At 45.2% G+C, this 17,511-nt stretch overlaps 2 pseudogenes; both read right to left on the bottom strand.

The window, feature by feature from the left end:
- Positions 1-2,662, bottom strand: part of LOC125532495 — a 47,117-nt pseudogene extending 44,455 nt beyond the window's left edge.
- Positions 2,663-11,810: 9,148 nt separating this feature from the next.
- On the bottom strand, positions 11,811-11,949 carry LOC125533336 (annotated as a pseudogene).
- Between the last annotated feature and the right edge of the window lie 5,562 nt (positions 11,950-17,511).

The following is a 17,511-nucleotide window of genomic DNA, read 5'->3' as shown; positions in this document are numbered from 1 at the left end:
CCAAGCATTTCAATTCGAGTACCTTCAGGGAAGGAAACGATGAGTGTACCAACCTGTAGTCTCCACTCCATGGTTCTTGAAGCAACCGTCCTTCAGATAATGCTATCTGCTCCCCACATTTCCCAATAAACAAAAATTGTGCTTCAGGTAATGCTACCAACTTTTGACAATAACTAATAAGCAGCTTCTCAAGCACAGGAAATATTATCCTGTCTTCTTGCCTCTCATTTATTTCCCACCATCTATCAAATTTCAACAGACCAACTAGCTGTAGCTGCTTCAGTTTTGGAAAAGTAAAGGATGAACCACATCTGAACAAAAATTGCAATCTTCCACAATAAAAAGATGGATCTCAACCATGTTTTGCAACATACCGATGCACTCTCCTCCATAGAAATGTATCTTCAGAAACTGCAGCCCATCATGAGGTTTGAAATTGTCGAGCACCTTGCTCTCGCAAATAGAAGTCCATCTTAATGTCAATTCTCTGAGATCCTTCTTATTTCCAAGATTTGAAACTTTTGCCTCTGCTTCTATAACATTCTCTGCCTGACATAACTCTGGCTTACCACCAAGGTTCAAATCCTGCAGCTCTGCAACATCACTGCAATCAGGTCCCATAACTGCTGCTACAAAGCATGTAATTGTCTGCAGCCTAGTGAGTTTTCCGAGTTCTGCAGGCATGCTCTTCAACTTCGGACACCCATCAGTGTAGAGATGACACAGGGAAGTCATATACTTCATTTTCCTTGGAAGTCGTTCAAGATAACGGCAGTTGGAAAGGTCCAAATTTTGCAAGGTATATAGAATACTTATATCTTCAGGAAGTGATTTGATATCACTGTATGAGAGATCAAGGTACCTCAGGTGATGAAGGTACTTTGGTTTCAGTAAAATCGATTCTGTCTTTATATAGAGCTTCAAGGCATGCAAAGATCTGTATTTTGATAGATGTTGCAATGAGCTTCGCACAGGACTATGGCATATCAGAGTTTGGATAGCAGGGGATCTTTTGTCCATATAATCATTCAAAATACCTCCTGTTTCTTCATATGGCAAGAACAAATGTCGAGCAGCATATGGAAGGCACTCGATTTGACTTAATTACTTATTTGCAATGATACATTCCTTTCCCATAACAAACATTGCAATATCATGCATAAGATCATGAATTTTACATGTAGTTCTGAAACGGTCCTCCTTGTAGCCTTTAAATTCTTATATATCCAGAAAGAATGCTTGATGCCAGCTCAATAAAAAAATGTTTTCCAATGGTTTCAAGACTATATTCCTCCTGTTCTGGGATAAAGCCATTTGCGATCCATAGTTGGATAAGCTTCTCCACATTAATCTTGTAATCCTTGGGAAATAAGGCACAGAAAGCAAAGCACTACTTCATGTGTGCTGGCAAATCATTGTGGCTAAGCTTGAGTATTGGCAAAATTCCAGTTTCCCCAGTGCAAATACTGCTCCTAGATGATACAGACTTCCACTCTTCCACGCTGGTCTTGGTACGAAGTACAGATCCCAGTGCAGTTGCAGCTAATGGAGAGCCACGACATCTCTTCACAATATCACCAACCATCTCGAGTAGCTCAGGAGGCCTTTCTTTCTTTGGACTGAATGCTCTGGCCTCAATAATTTCCTCTATGAAGTTATCCTTCAAAACATTGAGATTGTAGGTTCTATCTGCACCCATAATCTCAGCAACTTGTTTATCACGGGTTGTTGTCAACACTGCACTACCCATACCACCATGCTGAAGGCAGACCTTCAGCCTTTCCCACTTATGGACCTCTCTATTCCAGACATCATCCAATACAAGGAGATACCTCTGCCCGCTGACCAATTTTTGAAGTCTATCTAGTGGTGATTTGTCTGTATCTTCATTCTTCTTGGGAGATGCTTCGACTATACTCTTAGCCAGGGAGTTCACATCAAATATATTAGAGATACAAACCCAGAGCAGCAACTGAAAATGCTTCTGAATATCAGGTCCGTTGTATATAAGTTGTGCTAATGTGGTCTTGCCAAGGCCCCCCATTCCAACAACGGGAACAACTACAAGATCCGAGCTGCTAGCTTGACCAAGTAGTATATCAACAATCTTCTTCTTATCTTCGTGTCTGGACTGGCTAGCAATTTTTCGTGGGTCGGTGATAACATAATCAGTCTGCCTCCACTGCTTCGAAACCGGTGGCTGTGGTCGGTACTTGAACCTAAAGGCATGCATCTCTGCTACGAGGACTTCAATGGCCTGTAGAATCTGGTAAAGCTTGCGACCCATCTTGTAACGGAACACAATACGGTTGTGAATAGGGAACAGTTTTGTTGCATTGGAGCCAAGCTTCGTGTAGTGCCCCTTCTTCTTGGCTTCACGGCGGAGTGCTTCATACTTTAATTCATTGAACACTTCATTCGCCTCATAGGCCACTGTCTTGAGCTCCTGGAGCCAAGCTTTCGCTCCTTCTCTGTGTGCCGTGGCCTGCTCCTCGGCATCGGTGATGACATCGAGAATGTCCGGGAGCTTGCGTTTGAGAATCTTGTGCTGCTCCTCCATTCCCTCCATGACCGTGTATTGGTCCAAGAGGGAGCTGGACGCCTTGTTCATCAGCATGGACACCAGTGGCCGGATGGCCATGGCAGCCACCAGCTCCGCCATTGCAATACACGAACACAAGTGCACTGCACAATTAATGGAGAAGAGAATGGTGTGAGCAAGACATGCATAGGTTGGGATCTGTTTTTGATGTGCGATGGCGGAAACGTCTTACCCGATGAGGGCGATGTGTACGTGTTTATATAGCAGGGGCGCACCTCCCTGTACAGCGCATACAAGTTGTTGGAGATTACATCTTGGAGAGAAAGAAAGATCTCTTAGATAGAGATAAACCTTAACAACCTAGTCTATCTAACTAGGACTCCTAACAACCGAAGCAAACAAGATGGTGCGGCACATATGATGCGTGTTTGACACCCCACCTTAATCACAACTTCATTAAGTTGAGATTATGTCTGAAGTTCTCAAAGCTCCTCACAGGTAAAGCCTTAGTAAAACCATCTACAAGCTAATCTTTGGAATGAATGAAGCGAATATCAAGTTGCTTTTGAGCAACTCTCTCTCGAACAAAATGAAAATCTATTTCAATATGCTTTGTTCTTGCATGAAAAACTGGATTAGCAGACAAATAAGTTGCACCAAGATTGTCACACCACAGACATGGAGCTGGTGTGTTCTTTATACCCAGTTATTTCAGCACGGATTGAACCCATATAATTTTAGCTGTAGCATTTGCAAGTGCTTTATATTCTGCCTCTGTGCTAGACCTGGAAATAGTGGCTTGTTTTCGAGCACACCATGAAATCAGATTTGGTCCAAAAAATATTGCAAAGCCACCAGTGGACCGCCTGTCATCCAAGCACCCTGCCCAGTCTGAGTCAAAAAAGGAACTGACCAGATTAGAGGATGATCTGCTGAAATCTAAGCCAATACTCAAAGTTCCTTTGACATATCTCACTATGCGTTTTGCAGCAGTGAAGTGAACATTGATAGGTGCATGAAGAAACTGGCATACTTTATTGAAAGCAAAAGATATATCAGGCCTAGTCAGGGTAAGATATTGAAGGGCTCCTACCAAGCTTCTATACTTGGTGCTATCTTCTTGACTCAAAAGATTACCTTCTGTGAGAGACAGTTTTTCTGAACTGGATAATGGAGTAGGTGTAGGCTTGCAACCTTGTAGACCAGCCCTTTTTACAAGATCAGTTGCATACTTTTCCTGAGAGAGATGAAGTCCATCTGTGTGCTTATTCACCTCAATTCCAAGAAAGTAATGCAAGTCACCAAGATCTTTCAAAGCAAAATCTGCACTCAAATCTTTCAACAGTCCTGTGATTGCTTCATTTGATGAGCTTGTCACAATGATATCATCAACATATATTAAAACAAAGGGTTTTTATCAGTTTTGCCATCGGCTGTCTAATGCTACTCAGTTTTGCCACTAAATGTTTTCACTAATAAAAAATGCCACTGCTCCGTTAGACACAAACTTGGAAATGCCATTTTTCACCATTACCGTCTGGTCAATGCACGTTGACTGGAGGTAGATGACAAAAATACCCCTGTCCCCCCGTCTCTCTGTGTTGACTTGTGGGACCATTTGTAAGGTGTGCATGAAAATAGAATAAAAATTGTCGTCTTGGGGTTTCGAACCCAAGACCACAACCTCCAGTAAAGAGCGAGCAAACCAACTGAGCTAAGGAGATGTTATGTTGCAGAAGGAGATATATCCATTATATATTATATGGAATAATATTCCAACACAACAACGTCTCGTATATTTTCCTGTTGCTAAATAGTTGAACTTCGGTTTGAAAGTTACTATGGACAACAGATCCGCACGAGCGGCTGGCCGGCTAGAAGAAACTGTCTGGTACTAGTAGACATAAACAAATGAGGCAGACCGCCACGCCCAAACTTTTTGATGGTCACACACTAATTGACAGAAACAACACATATGACAGCACGATCACATATTATTTTATATTTCTATGAAAATTTCAGCATGGTTGCTGCCCATTTTTCTGAAAATGACACAAACACAAAGTGGTTCACGGACATAAATAAGGTTCGAAATATCAACTTGTTGTTTTTTCAGCACACACAAATCAGGTTCACAAACATAAATAAGGTTCAATAACATCCACTTGTTGGTCGAAATATAAAGGTCCAAATTCTCAAACATGCATAAGGTTGAAAGGAAACATGTCCAGGTTCACAAGCAAAAGGTCACGATCACACAAACTTCACATATGTAGCTTCTTTTTGCTTCTTGTGTTTTTAGCAGGACTGTCTGGTGGTTCCGCATTTGCAATTCGAATATGCATGGGAGACGAAACAAATCCACTTGCAGGTCCATCGGTTGTGGTACAAACTTCATTTTGCATGTCCTTCCGTTTCCTAGTGTTCTTCACACTTTCCTTTGAGCTGTACAGAAGTTAGTCATGTTGCAAAAAAGAATGAAAATAGATGTTGAAAATACATATAGAAAAGCACATGTTCTTTTGATGTTACCTAGCAGAACTTGCAACCATTGATAGTTCAGGGTCGCCTTCTCCTGCCACAAAAGGAGCTTCCCTAGCTTGGAGGTCAGCCTCATCTTCTCCAAATGTCGGGTCAACTGGATTTGTGCACAATCTGGCAATGTGCCCGAAGCCTCCACATCGCTTGCACTTCCTTTTCCTGGCGCCCACGCCAGCACCTTCAGCACTAGATCTAATTCTAGTCTTCCTTGGTCGGCCTTTTGGCCTCCTCAACACTGGAGCATGTAGTTTGAAGCCAGGGTCAACAATGTCCCAGTGTTGCTTGCCTACCATTGCAGGTATGTTGTCCGCATACGCAGCCTTAAATTTTGCAACGGAGTAGAACTCATGTACATATGGTTCAATTTCTGATACTGGACCTCGTAGTGAAGTAATAAAGTACAGGGCATGGATACATGGCAAACCCTTGACCTGCCATTGCCTGCAGCCGCTACATGTTTCCTTTGCGATGTCAACAGGGTACCTCCATTCCCTATTCTCTTTGTCCACTGCAGTAATTTCTGCCTCAACATCACTGCGTCTAATTACCATCATCTTCAGCCCTAAAAAAACACAAAACATTAATTATTGAATTGAGTTGTTATGAAATTAATCAATTGAAAGAGTACAAGATATTTACCTTTGGATTCGGCATGCAGTGCCTTTATCACACTTGGTATTAGGAGATGGCCAAGCCATTTTTCTAATGCTATCCTCATCCGCAGATCAAACTTCTCCATTATCATCTGCCTAATCTTGTCCAACATGTCGACAACAAGAAGAGACTTAACTTTTCTGACTTTTCTATTAAATGACTCTGCGAGGTTGTTGTTGACGTAGTCAACCTTGCATATTTCATTGAACTTGCTTCTATACCATATCTTTGTGTGGTGTTCAGCCATATATTTTTGGACACTCTTCTTAGCAAGGATCTGTTTCATATGCCAGTTGTGCTTTCTAGAGCTGAAAGTTAAGCTTGCAGCCCAAAGATTATCATCATAGACCTTGCCCTTGAATTTTTTTTGAAAATTTGCAGCAAGATGCCTCATACACTCCCTATGCTCCACTCCAGGCCACACTTGTTCTACTGCTGTCTCTAAACCTTTGCAAGCGTTAGTGTGTATGACTAGTCCTTCAGGATGCCCAATAAGCCCACGCAGATTTTGAAGAAACCAAGCCCAACTTTCAGATGATTCTGTCTCTAGCACCCCATATGCAACTGGGTAAAGCCAATTACGGCCATCAATGGCACAAGCAGAAGCTAGTTGCCCTTTGAATCTCCCATTTAGTGCAGTTGAGTCTACGGCCAAGTATGGTCGACATCCATTTAAAAAGCCTTGCCAACATGCCTTGAATGAAACAAACACCCTCCTAAAGCATTCCTTCTCCCTCACTTTTCCTTTGATCTTGTACTTTACAGTTTCTTTGTCTATTTCCACTACACTACCAAGAGAACACTTCTCCACCTTAGCCTTGAAACTATAGAGACGATGGAAGCTATCTTCCCATTTTCCACTAATCATATCCATTGCTTTGTCTTTACCACGAGATACACGCATGTATGGCACCGTGAAGTGGTACTTCTCATGGATCTTCTCTTGAAGAGCAGTAGGGCCAATATCTGGGTTCTTTCTCACCCACTCCAGCACAACATCAGCAACCCACCTGCTCTTTGCCGGCTTGAACTTCTCACTTCTCATCTTAGTTGGGCATGTATGAGAGAAAGGACACACCTTGATCTGTAGGAAACAACAAAATCAGTTAGTATGTTAAACTTGCCACATTTGTATAGTTACCAGTTCCACAAAATAAAGGGTACAATAAACAAATCAATTAGATGTTAGCAAGTTATACCTGAAATATTGTGCTATTCCTCATATAAGAGTCATGAATTCTCCACTTACACCTCTTATATGCACAACTTGCTCTCAGCCTCTTAGAATCACTCTTTTCGACTGTATAGTCAAATTCACGTTTAACTGCAAAAGTAGAAAGTGCATTCTTGCAGTCCAACAAAGAGGGGAATACCGAGCCTTCTGCAAATAATGGGTTCTCCTTGTTATATACTACAACAAGTCTGTCCTCCTCCTCCTCTTCCTCTTCATCAACTAAACCCATGTCTCTATTCTCTTCTTCCTCTTCAGTGTCAGTGGATTCATATGCTGGAGGATTATCTTCCTCTTCCATATCTGCCGAATCATCTTCTTTGGTAGACTTCTTGACCAAGTCTGGATACTGCCGCTCACCATCATTATCCGAGAGAATAGCATCATCAGGTATAGCATCATTAGTTATGTCTCTATTAGCATCGTCAACACTATTAGACTGCTTGACTCCCTGTATGTTGACTGTATCAACATCAACTGCCTGACTCCCTGTATGTTGACTCTCACTGTAACAAGGTTGTGTAGGTGGATTATGGCTAGGTGTGCTAGGAGTTTGGGATTTTTGAAGAACCTCAATTTGCATAGATATTTTCTTTGAATCTTGATGTTTTCCAAACATCAAAGCTGCATCATCATCACATACAACAGCAACCCATTTATTCTGCTCCCTGTCATAGTACTTCAACTCAACGTAATCACGCCACCCCCATGGATAGGTATCACACAGTTTGTGCAGCAAGGTTTTGTGTGTGATACTAGGTTCTACGAATAGATGAAAATCAAAGCCGCTAACATATCGCTTGAGACCATCGCTATTCTCACGGCTTGTTTCCATCCTAACTATCAGCATACAAGCAGTATCTGCATCCATCCTGACCATCAGGAACACAAGTACCAAATTGCACGCGATTATCAGTAAGGCAAAGTCAGCTACTACAAATTCTATGTACAAATTTCTACCTCTACAAGTTATATTCAACCACACACGCACACTAAGAATTAGTATACTCACAATGCAGGAATTTCAGAGCATATGTCATGTTGGGGCGTCCTGTGGCCGATGCAAGCCTCCGATTCGGTCCTGCTGTCCGTCGCCATTGCCGTGGAACAATTGCACTTCAAGACTCGGGAGGAGCTGCGGAGTCAGCCGGGAGAAGCGTCGGAGCTGCCTGCCTCCCGTGGCGGTGTCGGGCGGGAGGAAGAGCCGAAGCTGGGATGGGTGGCGGCACTCGGCGGGAGGCGCCGCAGCTGCGGCGAGTGGGGGCGCGCCGGAGCTGGGCGGGCAGCCCGGCGACCGGCGGTGCCAGGTGAGGATTTTGGCAGGCGGCGGCGATGACTGGGGATATTGGTTCCGGCTGGGGAAAGGGAAACTGCCATGAACAGATCGGGTCAAGGATTAGATAAGATTTTGTTTAGTTAGGTTCAGACATCTGTATATAAGGTCTGTATCTCCTCACAAAACAAATTGTTTCCATGGTTTAGTTGGTTAGCTTGTGCGCCTGTGTAGCCCGTGGTCTTGGGTTCGAACCCCTAGCCTCCCAATTTTTCTTCTCTTTTTCTCATGCGGCCCTTACAAATGGGATAGGGGTAATTTCGTCATCTAACTTCAGTCAACGTGTATTGACCAAATGGTAACGGTGAAAAATGGTCTTTTTGAGCTTGATTTAACAGAACAGTGGCATTTTTGAGTAGTGAAAATGTTTAGTGGCAAAACTGAGTAGCGCTAGACAGGCGATGGCAAAACTGATAAAAACCCTAAAACAAATATGCATGTGTTGAACTTGTTGTAGATGAACAAAGAAGTGTCAGATTTTGATGGAATAAAACCAAGTGCTTGCATTTTGTGACAGAGTCGAGAGTACCATGCTCTCGGTGCTTGCTTTAACCCATACAGTGCCTTGTCAAGTTTACACACATAGGAGGGAGTTTTCTTGCTTTCAAACCCAGGAGGTTGCTTCATGTACACTTCCTCTTCCAGAACACAGTGAAGAAACGCGTTCTGAATGTCTAACTGTCTGAGACTCCAGCCCCTAGAAACAGCAATAGACAAAACTAGACGAATGGTTGCAGCTTTAACAACTGGACTAAAAGTATCCTCATAGTCAATACCATATCGTTGTTTAAACCCCTTTGCAACTAGCCTAGCTTTGTAAGGTCAATAGTTCCATCAGATTTCCTCTTGATCCTGAAAACCCACTTGCAATCAATTAAATTTTTACCTTGCTGTGGAGGAACTAAGTGCCATGTATTATTCTTCTTTAGAGCCATGTATTCTTCATTCATCGCTTTCTGCCATTTTTCATCACCAAGTGCTTCTTCTAGAGTAAGAGGTTCATCTGTAGAACAAACCATGCCATATTTTGTTACTCGTTTGTAGTCAACAGGTTGTATTACTCCCTTTTGTAATCTTGTACGGCGCGAAGAACCAGCCAAATTTTCGGCCGCAGAGGATCCCGCAGCATGAGCAGGAGTTGCTGCAGTAACCAATCCCAAGGAGGATCCACGCGCTGCAGCGGCAGGTTCTGCCTCATTCGGATTTTCTATGGCAGATTCCAGCAGCCGTGTACGTGCAGACTCCGCAGAAGATCCCGCTACATGAGTGGACTCATCATGGCCACATGATGGCGAATCGGCCTCGGGTCGGACGCTGGTCGGATGCGTGGGCACGCGCGCACCAACACTGGATCCCGCGCCAGCTTCAGGCCCCACGTTGGTCGGACGAGTTGGGGGCCGCCGCTTGTAACACACGAGCTGGCTGGAGAAGCGTGCGCCGCCCGCACCAACTGAGCGATGACGCATGGCAGATAGCGATTGGCATGTAGGCGATGTCGTGCTGCGGCCCGCGGGTGGCGACGAGGCGTGCGTCTGGACTGAGGCGGGTGCACATGCAGGCTACACCCCTGGTGCATCTGCCGCCACCGATCCCGGGGAGGATCCGCTGCCCTGCAGGGGAACAGATCCCGAGGAGGATTTGTCCCCAGATTCCGGGCACATGAATATGGCTTCGGCTGAGGTTTTTTTTCACCATTTTCTTCTCTGTTTTCTTCGCTGTTTTCACCTGTAATATCACAAGACTCATGCATGTCATCAGTAAGAGGGTTAGTCAATAGTTGATCGTTATCACAATCGTTTCCCCCTTGATCAACACCGGATAGATGAGGAGGCAAAAGAAGAATCTCTTGACGGAGCAAAGCACCGGCGTTAGGATGAAGATCAGCAAAAGGAAACTTGGTTTTATCAAAGACAATATCACGTGAAATGTAGACATGTCAAGTTGCAACGTCAAGGCACTTGACACCTTTATGTTGATTGCTATACCCTAGAAAAACACATTGTTTTGAGCGAAACATGAGCTTGCGTTTGTTGTAGGGACGAAGATTGGGCCAACAGGCACACCCGAAGACACGAAGAGATTTCTAGTCGGGTTTCATGTGAAGGAGGCGTTCTAGTGGAGTTTCATTGTTAATGACTCGACTAGGGAGCATGTTTATGATATGAACAGCTGTGAGGAAAGCCTCATCCCAGAACTTGAGAGGCATTGATGCACCGGATAGGAGGGCTGATCCAACCTCAACTATATGTCGGTGCTTACGTTCGGCAGAGCCGTTTTGCTGATGAGTGTGGGGGAATGACACATGATGTGATATGCCAAGGGTTTGGAAAAATGAGTTTAATTTCTCGTATTCCCCTCCCCAATCAGACTGAACTGCAATGATCTTACTATCAAATTTTCGTTCAACGAGAGCTTGTAAGTTTTGAAAAACTTGGAAGACATCTGATCTTCTTTTGAGAAGATAGATCCAGGAGAATTTACTGTCGTCATCTATGAAGCTCACATAATAGGTATGTCTACCAACAGAACTGGGGGCAGGACCCCAAACATCAGAAAATATTAATTGCAAGGGTTTGGTAGAAACACTAGTAGATATAGGATAAGGCAACTGATGACTTTTCGCTCGTTGACAAGAATCAGAAATAGTTTCAAGATCACGCTCACCAAAATACGGGAGCTTATTTTTCCTAAGCAATTTTTCAACTAAAGGGAAAGCAGCATGTCCTAGTCGATCGTGCCACCGTGTTGATGAAAGTCTGGCAACACCATAGGCTTGTTTATTGGATCTTCTATGCTCCGGGATCAATGGGTAGAGTCCTCGAACGCATCTACCTCGATAGAGAATTTTCTTCATTGCCTGATCCTTGATCAAGAAAAAATAAGGATGAAACTCAAGGAAGACATGATTATCAATGGCAATTCTATGAACAGAGAGAAGATTCTTATCAGCACTAGGAACTAGCAAGATTTTCTTTAGATGAATTTTACGACGAGGGGTACTAAAAAGTGAATGACCAACGTGACTGATCCTCATACCTTCGCCGTTGGCAGTGTAGATTTGGTCTTTGCCATGGTATTTCTCCTTCATGGTGACCTTCTCGAGCTCATTGGTGATGTGATTTGTCGCCCCGCTGCGACGTACCAGTTCGTGTCGACGCCGTAGGAGCCGTCCGCAGCCGCCGCAACCTTGTCCTCGTCTTGAGAGGAGTCATCATCTTCATCATAGTGATACCAACAGTCTTTGGCCGTGTGCCCAAGCTTGCCACAGATCTGGCAGCGTGGTGCATCTGGTCTAGACCTGCTGGAGCCGCCGCCACGACGAGACTTGGAGTTGGTGGAGCGCCTGATGCGAGAGTTGCTAGAGCCGCCGCCACCATTGCTGTTGTTTCCTGAACGCCCCTTGTTGCGGGGAGATCCACGTGAGCGAGGGCCGCCGCCACGGCCACGAGATGCGGCATTTGGAGAAGACTTGAAGCCGCCAGAGGAGCCGTGGAACTGGGCCATGCGCTGGTCAAAGTTACTCAGCATGGCGTAGAGTTCGTCGATGGTGACAGGCGTGACGCGGGCGTCGAGGGCGGAGACGAGCGGCTGGTAGTCGACGTCGAGGCCATGGAGAATGTAAGAGATGAGTTCGTCATCCTGGATGGGCTTGCCCGCAGCAGCAAGTTCATCAGCAAGGCCGTGGAGGGAGGCGAAGTAGGAGGCGACCGACTGGTTGCCCTTCTGCGCGCTGATGAGCGCAGTCCTGATGTTGTTGACGCGGCTGAGTGACTGGGACGAGAACATGCCCGCCAGCGCCACCCAGAGTTCGCGCGCCGTGGTGATCGCGATGACCGCGACCAGCACCTCCTTGGAGAGGGTGCTCAGCAAATAGCCAAGCACCTGTTGATTCTCCCGGACCCAGAGTGGGTGGAGAGGGTTGGGCTCAGAAGTCTCCTTACCGTCCTTATCTTTGGTGACGTGGAGTCTGGCCGGCTCCGGTGCGGTGCCATCGACGTAGCCGAAAACACTGACGCCCCGCGGGTGGGGTGTGACCTGCGTGCGCCATAGCACGTAGTTCGTGCGATTGAGCTTTTCGCTGACCTAGCCATTGAGGCTAGGGGTGGCGCCGGAGGATGAAGACATGGCTATGCACTAGATGCAATCGGGAGACTAGGATTGGAAGAGAAGGGCTCTGATTACCATGTGCGATGGCGGAAACGTCTTACCCGATGAGGGCGACGTGTACGTGTTTATATAGCAGGGGTGCACCTCCCTGTACAGCGCATACAAGTTGTTGGAGATTACATCTTGGAGAGAAAGAAAGATCTCTTAGATAGAGATAAACCTTAACAACCTAGTCTATCTAACTAGGACTCCTAACAACCGAAGCAAACAAGATGGTGCGGCAGATATGATGTGTGTTTGACACTTGAATGAACCACAAGTCAATAATCCAATCTTGGAGCCATAGTTTACCAGATTCTTTCTTAAAGGGTGCCTTCACGAGCTCAGTCCTGAGCACCCAAGACCAGCAACGAAGCTATGGCGAGGAAGAACGTGGTCCTCACCGACGCACTGACACCAGCTCTGGCTTGGTAGCAGCAGCAGTACAGGCTGGCTTGTGCCAGTGACGAGGCGCGAAAGCAGGCGGTGACTCCGGTGAAGCTACAACGGCCAGCGCCACATGGATGCGTGGGCAGGCTCAACTAGGACAAACAGGAGCTGAACACCTTGTCCCTCAGCATGGACACCCGTGGCTCCATCTCTATGATGGCCAACAGCTCGGCCACTAGAACTCAGCAGGAACTCCACAGCACACTCGGCACAACACAGGGTGCAAGCTAGTCAAGTGTAACTGTAGATTGGAGAAGTGTATGGTGTGAGCAAGAGGAGTTTGCTTGTGACTTGAGGTGTTACGATCTTGATGTGTCACGAGCTTTGCTATTATAGTTGGATCTTATGATGTTTCTCCCCCTCTACTCTCTTGCAATGGATTGAGTTTTCCCTTTGAAGTTATCTTATCGGATTGAGTTTTAAGGATTTGAGAACACTTGATGTATGTTTTGCACGTGCTTATCTGTGGTAACAATGGGATATCATGTGATCCACTTGATTTATGTTTTGATGATCAACTTGCGAGTTCCGTGACCTCGTGAACTTATGCATAGGGGTTGGCACACGTTTTCGTCTTGACTCTCCGGTAGAAACTTTGGGGCACTCTTGGAAGTTCTTTGTGTTGGTTGAATAGATGAATTTGAGATTGTGTGATGCATATCGTATAATCATACCCATGGATACTTGAGGTGACATTGGATTATCTAGGTGACATTAGGGTTTTGGTTGATTTGTGTCTTAAGGTGTTATTCTAGTACGAACTCTATGATAGATTGAACGGAAAGAATAGCTTTGTTTTATTTTACTACGGACTCTTGAATAGATTGATCACAAAGGATAACTTTGAGGTGGTTTCGTACCCTACCATAATCTCTTTGTTTGTTCTTCGCTATTAGTGACTTTGGAGTGACTCTTTGTTACATGTTGAGGAATAGTTATATGATCCAATTATGTTATTATTGTTGAGAGAACTTGCACTAGTGAAAGTATGAACCCTAGGCTTTGCTTCCTAGCATTGCAATACAGTTTACGCTCACTTTTACCATTACTTACCTTGTTGTTTTTATATTTTCAGATTACAAAAACCATTATCTACTATCCATATTGCAGTTGTATCACCATCTCTTCGCCGAACTAGTGCACCTATACAATTTACCATTGTATTGGATGTGTTAGGGACACAAGAGACTCTTTGTTATTTGGTTGCAGGGTTGTTTGAGAGAGACCATCTTCATCCTACGCCTCCCACGGATTGATAAACCTTAGGTCATCCACTTGAGTGAAATTTTCTACTATCCTACAAAGCTCTGCACTTGGAGGCCCAACAACGTCTACAAGAAGAAGGTTGTGTAGTAGACATCACCCCTCCCCAAGCTCGCTGAGGCCTACGTCGCAACCGCCGTGAGCTCCTTCCCCTAACCCCCCTCCTCCCTGCGTCGATTTCTCCGTGTAGCTGCCGTTTCCACTGGAGCCCAAAGCACCTCACTGCCGGCCATGTCGCCGTTGTGGCTACGGTCGTGCAAGCACACGTCCGAGCTCACCACTGCACTTAGTGCACTCCCAGGAGCCTAACACACACCCATTCATCTCCCTGTGCTCTGTAGCTCCATCTCGCTCAACACCCGAACGCCAGCTGCCGCCACGAGCTTGACTCCGGCGAGCTCGCTCCAGCCCAGCTCCTCCCACTTGCACTACCAGATGCATGCGAGCCCCAGCTATCCGTAGCACCAATCTATCGTCCAAATGGTCGCCTGTGGGCGATTTCCGACACGCTCTGCCACGTCTGGCCTTGCCGGCGATGAGCCAGGCCAACTCCGACCGGTTTGACCTGGGTTGACCCATTTTGACTCCCTCGTGAGTCACTAACATGTGGGGCCAGCCCCTAACTAATTTCTAGATTAGGATTTAACTAGTGTTAATTAACCTTGTTAATTAGCTGACTAGCTGATGTGAGGGGCCCAGCCGTTAGGTTTTACCTGGGCTGGCGTTGTTGACCTGCTGACGTCAGCATGACCTACTGATGACACAGTAATGTTTTCCTGGATTTTAAATAAATCTAAATGATTTATTTATATTCAGAAAATGTTTAAAACTTCTAAAAACCATAGAAATTAATCTATAGCTCAGAATGAAATAATTTATATATGAAAAATTATCAGAAAAATCCAAAGAATCTGTTTATGGCATTTTCATGCATGTTGGAGCAAACCAAAGCTATTGTATATGACAATTTTAATCCATGGTATTTGAGATGTCACATGTGGAGTTTGAATTTGAACCTACGGTTCACACCAACTTCATTTAACTTGTTGCTACTTGCATTAGCTCAAATCATAGCATATTACCATGTCACATTCATGCATCATATTGTTGCATTGTATTGATTGTGTTCCTTCTCTGGTTGCCGGTGTTTTTCCCCCTCGGTAGACGTTGTTTCGACGATGAGATTGAAGACACTAATGAAGACACAATGTTATCTTCAGAAGTGTCAGACAAGCAAAACCCCCTTGTTCATTCCATACAATCCCACTCTCTCGCTCCTGCTCTCTTTTACTGCATTAGGACAACAATGATTCAACGGTTACATGTTGCGGTAGTTGAACCCCTTTCCAGTGCATGACCTGTCATTGCCATAGTAAATAGATGAAACCCACTAGCATGAGTAGGAATTGTTTGAGCCCTGATGTGCCTACTCATTCATGCTTGTTTGTCATGCCTGCTACTGCTTAGAGTTGAGTCAGGTCTGATTCATCAGGGATGAATTGGAGGTGTGTAAACAGGTCCTACTATTGAGAGCTAAGTGTGTGAACACGATTTGGTAAAGGTATCAATGAGAGGCCATGTAGGAGTATATGGTGGGTTGTTTCATTGAAACCGTCCCGAAGAACTGAGATCTGTATGTGTGATTTAAGATCAGCTACTACCATGCATGGGCCCCTGAAATATGACCCCGCTCGACTTATTAACCCTCTTGTCCTCTATCCAGGAGTTGCAAGTAGTTTCTGGTGTTTGTAGTATGCTGGAGGCCGTGCGCAGCGCTGACCCGAGGGGTGGGCTGTGATGCGGTAGGCACGTGGCCCGGTGTACCGAGTCATCTGATTGGTGACCCGGGAACCTTGCACACATCGTTCGGGGCCGTAGTGGAAACCTCGGCTGGACTCCCTGCGGATGGAACCTGAATAGGCGATAAACCTGGACTAGGGACTTGTGTGGTTGGTCAGGTCGTGGTCTACACCCACGTCGGCTTTCGCTTGAAGTCTGCCGAGCACATGTCGTGTGCAGACGCTAAGTGCTGGAAACATGTGTGAAGAAGTACACCCCCCTGCAGGGTTAATATCATCTATTCGAATAGCCGCGTCCATGGTAAAGGACTACTTGGTTGCTTATACAGTTCATAGACAAGTGAAAGTGGATACTCTAAAATGCGCAAGATAAGCGTGAGCGCTATGGATGGCGTTCTCGTACGGAGACGGGAGCGGATCCATAGTGGTGTATTGATTTGGTGAATACGTGGACTCGTGTGCGGCACCTCAAAAGAGTTAATAGCAGTCGTAGTTCAGGATAGCCACTGAGTCAAAGTTGGCTTGCTGCAGTTAAACTCCACCACCCCCTTTGTTGATACTGATGCATATGTAGCTAGTTCTGATGTAAGTCTTGCTAGTTATATTTGTACTCAAGTTTGCTTAATTTATGTTTTTGCAGAAAGACTTCAGTCTCACTAGTAGTTTCACGTGGACTTTGACGTTTAGCTTGTTACCTCAGCTACGATCTTGTGCCCTCGGCAGGGCCTTGTAGATAGTCAGGCTTCTCAGACTTTTTCATTTGTAGTTATCTGTACTCAGACAAGTTAAGCTTTCGCATGTGCTTATTGTTTGTATGACTTGAATGCTGGGTCATCAGACCCATGTTTGTAATATCTGACTCCTCGGAGCCTAATGAATAAATACATTGAGTCGTAGAGTTTTGCTGTGATGCCATGTTGTATTTGCATATATCCAGCATATTGTGTGTATGATTTTGAAATGCTTGGTATGTGTGGAATCTGACAACCTAGTTGTTTATTCTTGGTAGCCTCTCTTATGGGGAAATGTCTCCTACTGCTTTCATTGAGCCATGGTAGCTTGCTACTACCCCGAAACAGTTAGGCTGGCCGGCATGTGTCCTTCTTCGTTCCTGTGTCTGTCCCTTCAGGGAAATGTCACGTGTTGTTCCTGTAAGTCCTTGTAGCTTGCTACGACTTGGGTTCATACGTTGATGATCGACATATTCGTTGTTGGGTCATGTATGCCTGTCTCTGTAAGTTAGTGCCACTTTGGATTTACGACTAGTCATGTCGGCTCGGATTCTCTATCATATGGATGGTAGCGACACTATCATATAAGTGAGCCAAAAGGCGCAAACTGTCCCGGGCCAGGTAAGGTGGCGCCCGTGGAAATACCGTGCGTGAGGCCGCAAGTGATATGATGTGTTACATGCTAGATCGGTGTGACCTAGGATCGGGGTCCTGACACTAGCCATCATTGAACGAATTTCACTAAGCCTCAGTACTTTTGAAGATTTTCTTCCGATACTATTAAACCACCCGTCCATTTGTTCGAGAATTTCTGACCCCAA

Source organism: Triticum urartu, chromosome 1 (genome assembly GCF_003073215.2).
Source record: "Triticum urartu cultivar G1812 chromosome 1, Tu2.1, whole genome shotgun sequence".
NCBI lineage: Eukaryota > Viridiplantae > Streptophyta > Magnoliopsida > Poales > Poaceae > Triticum > Triticum urartu.
This window is presented reverse-complemented; position numbering and strand designations above follow the sequence as displayed.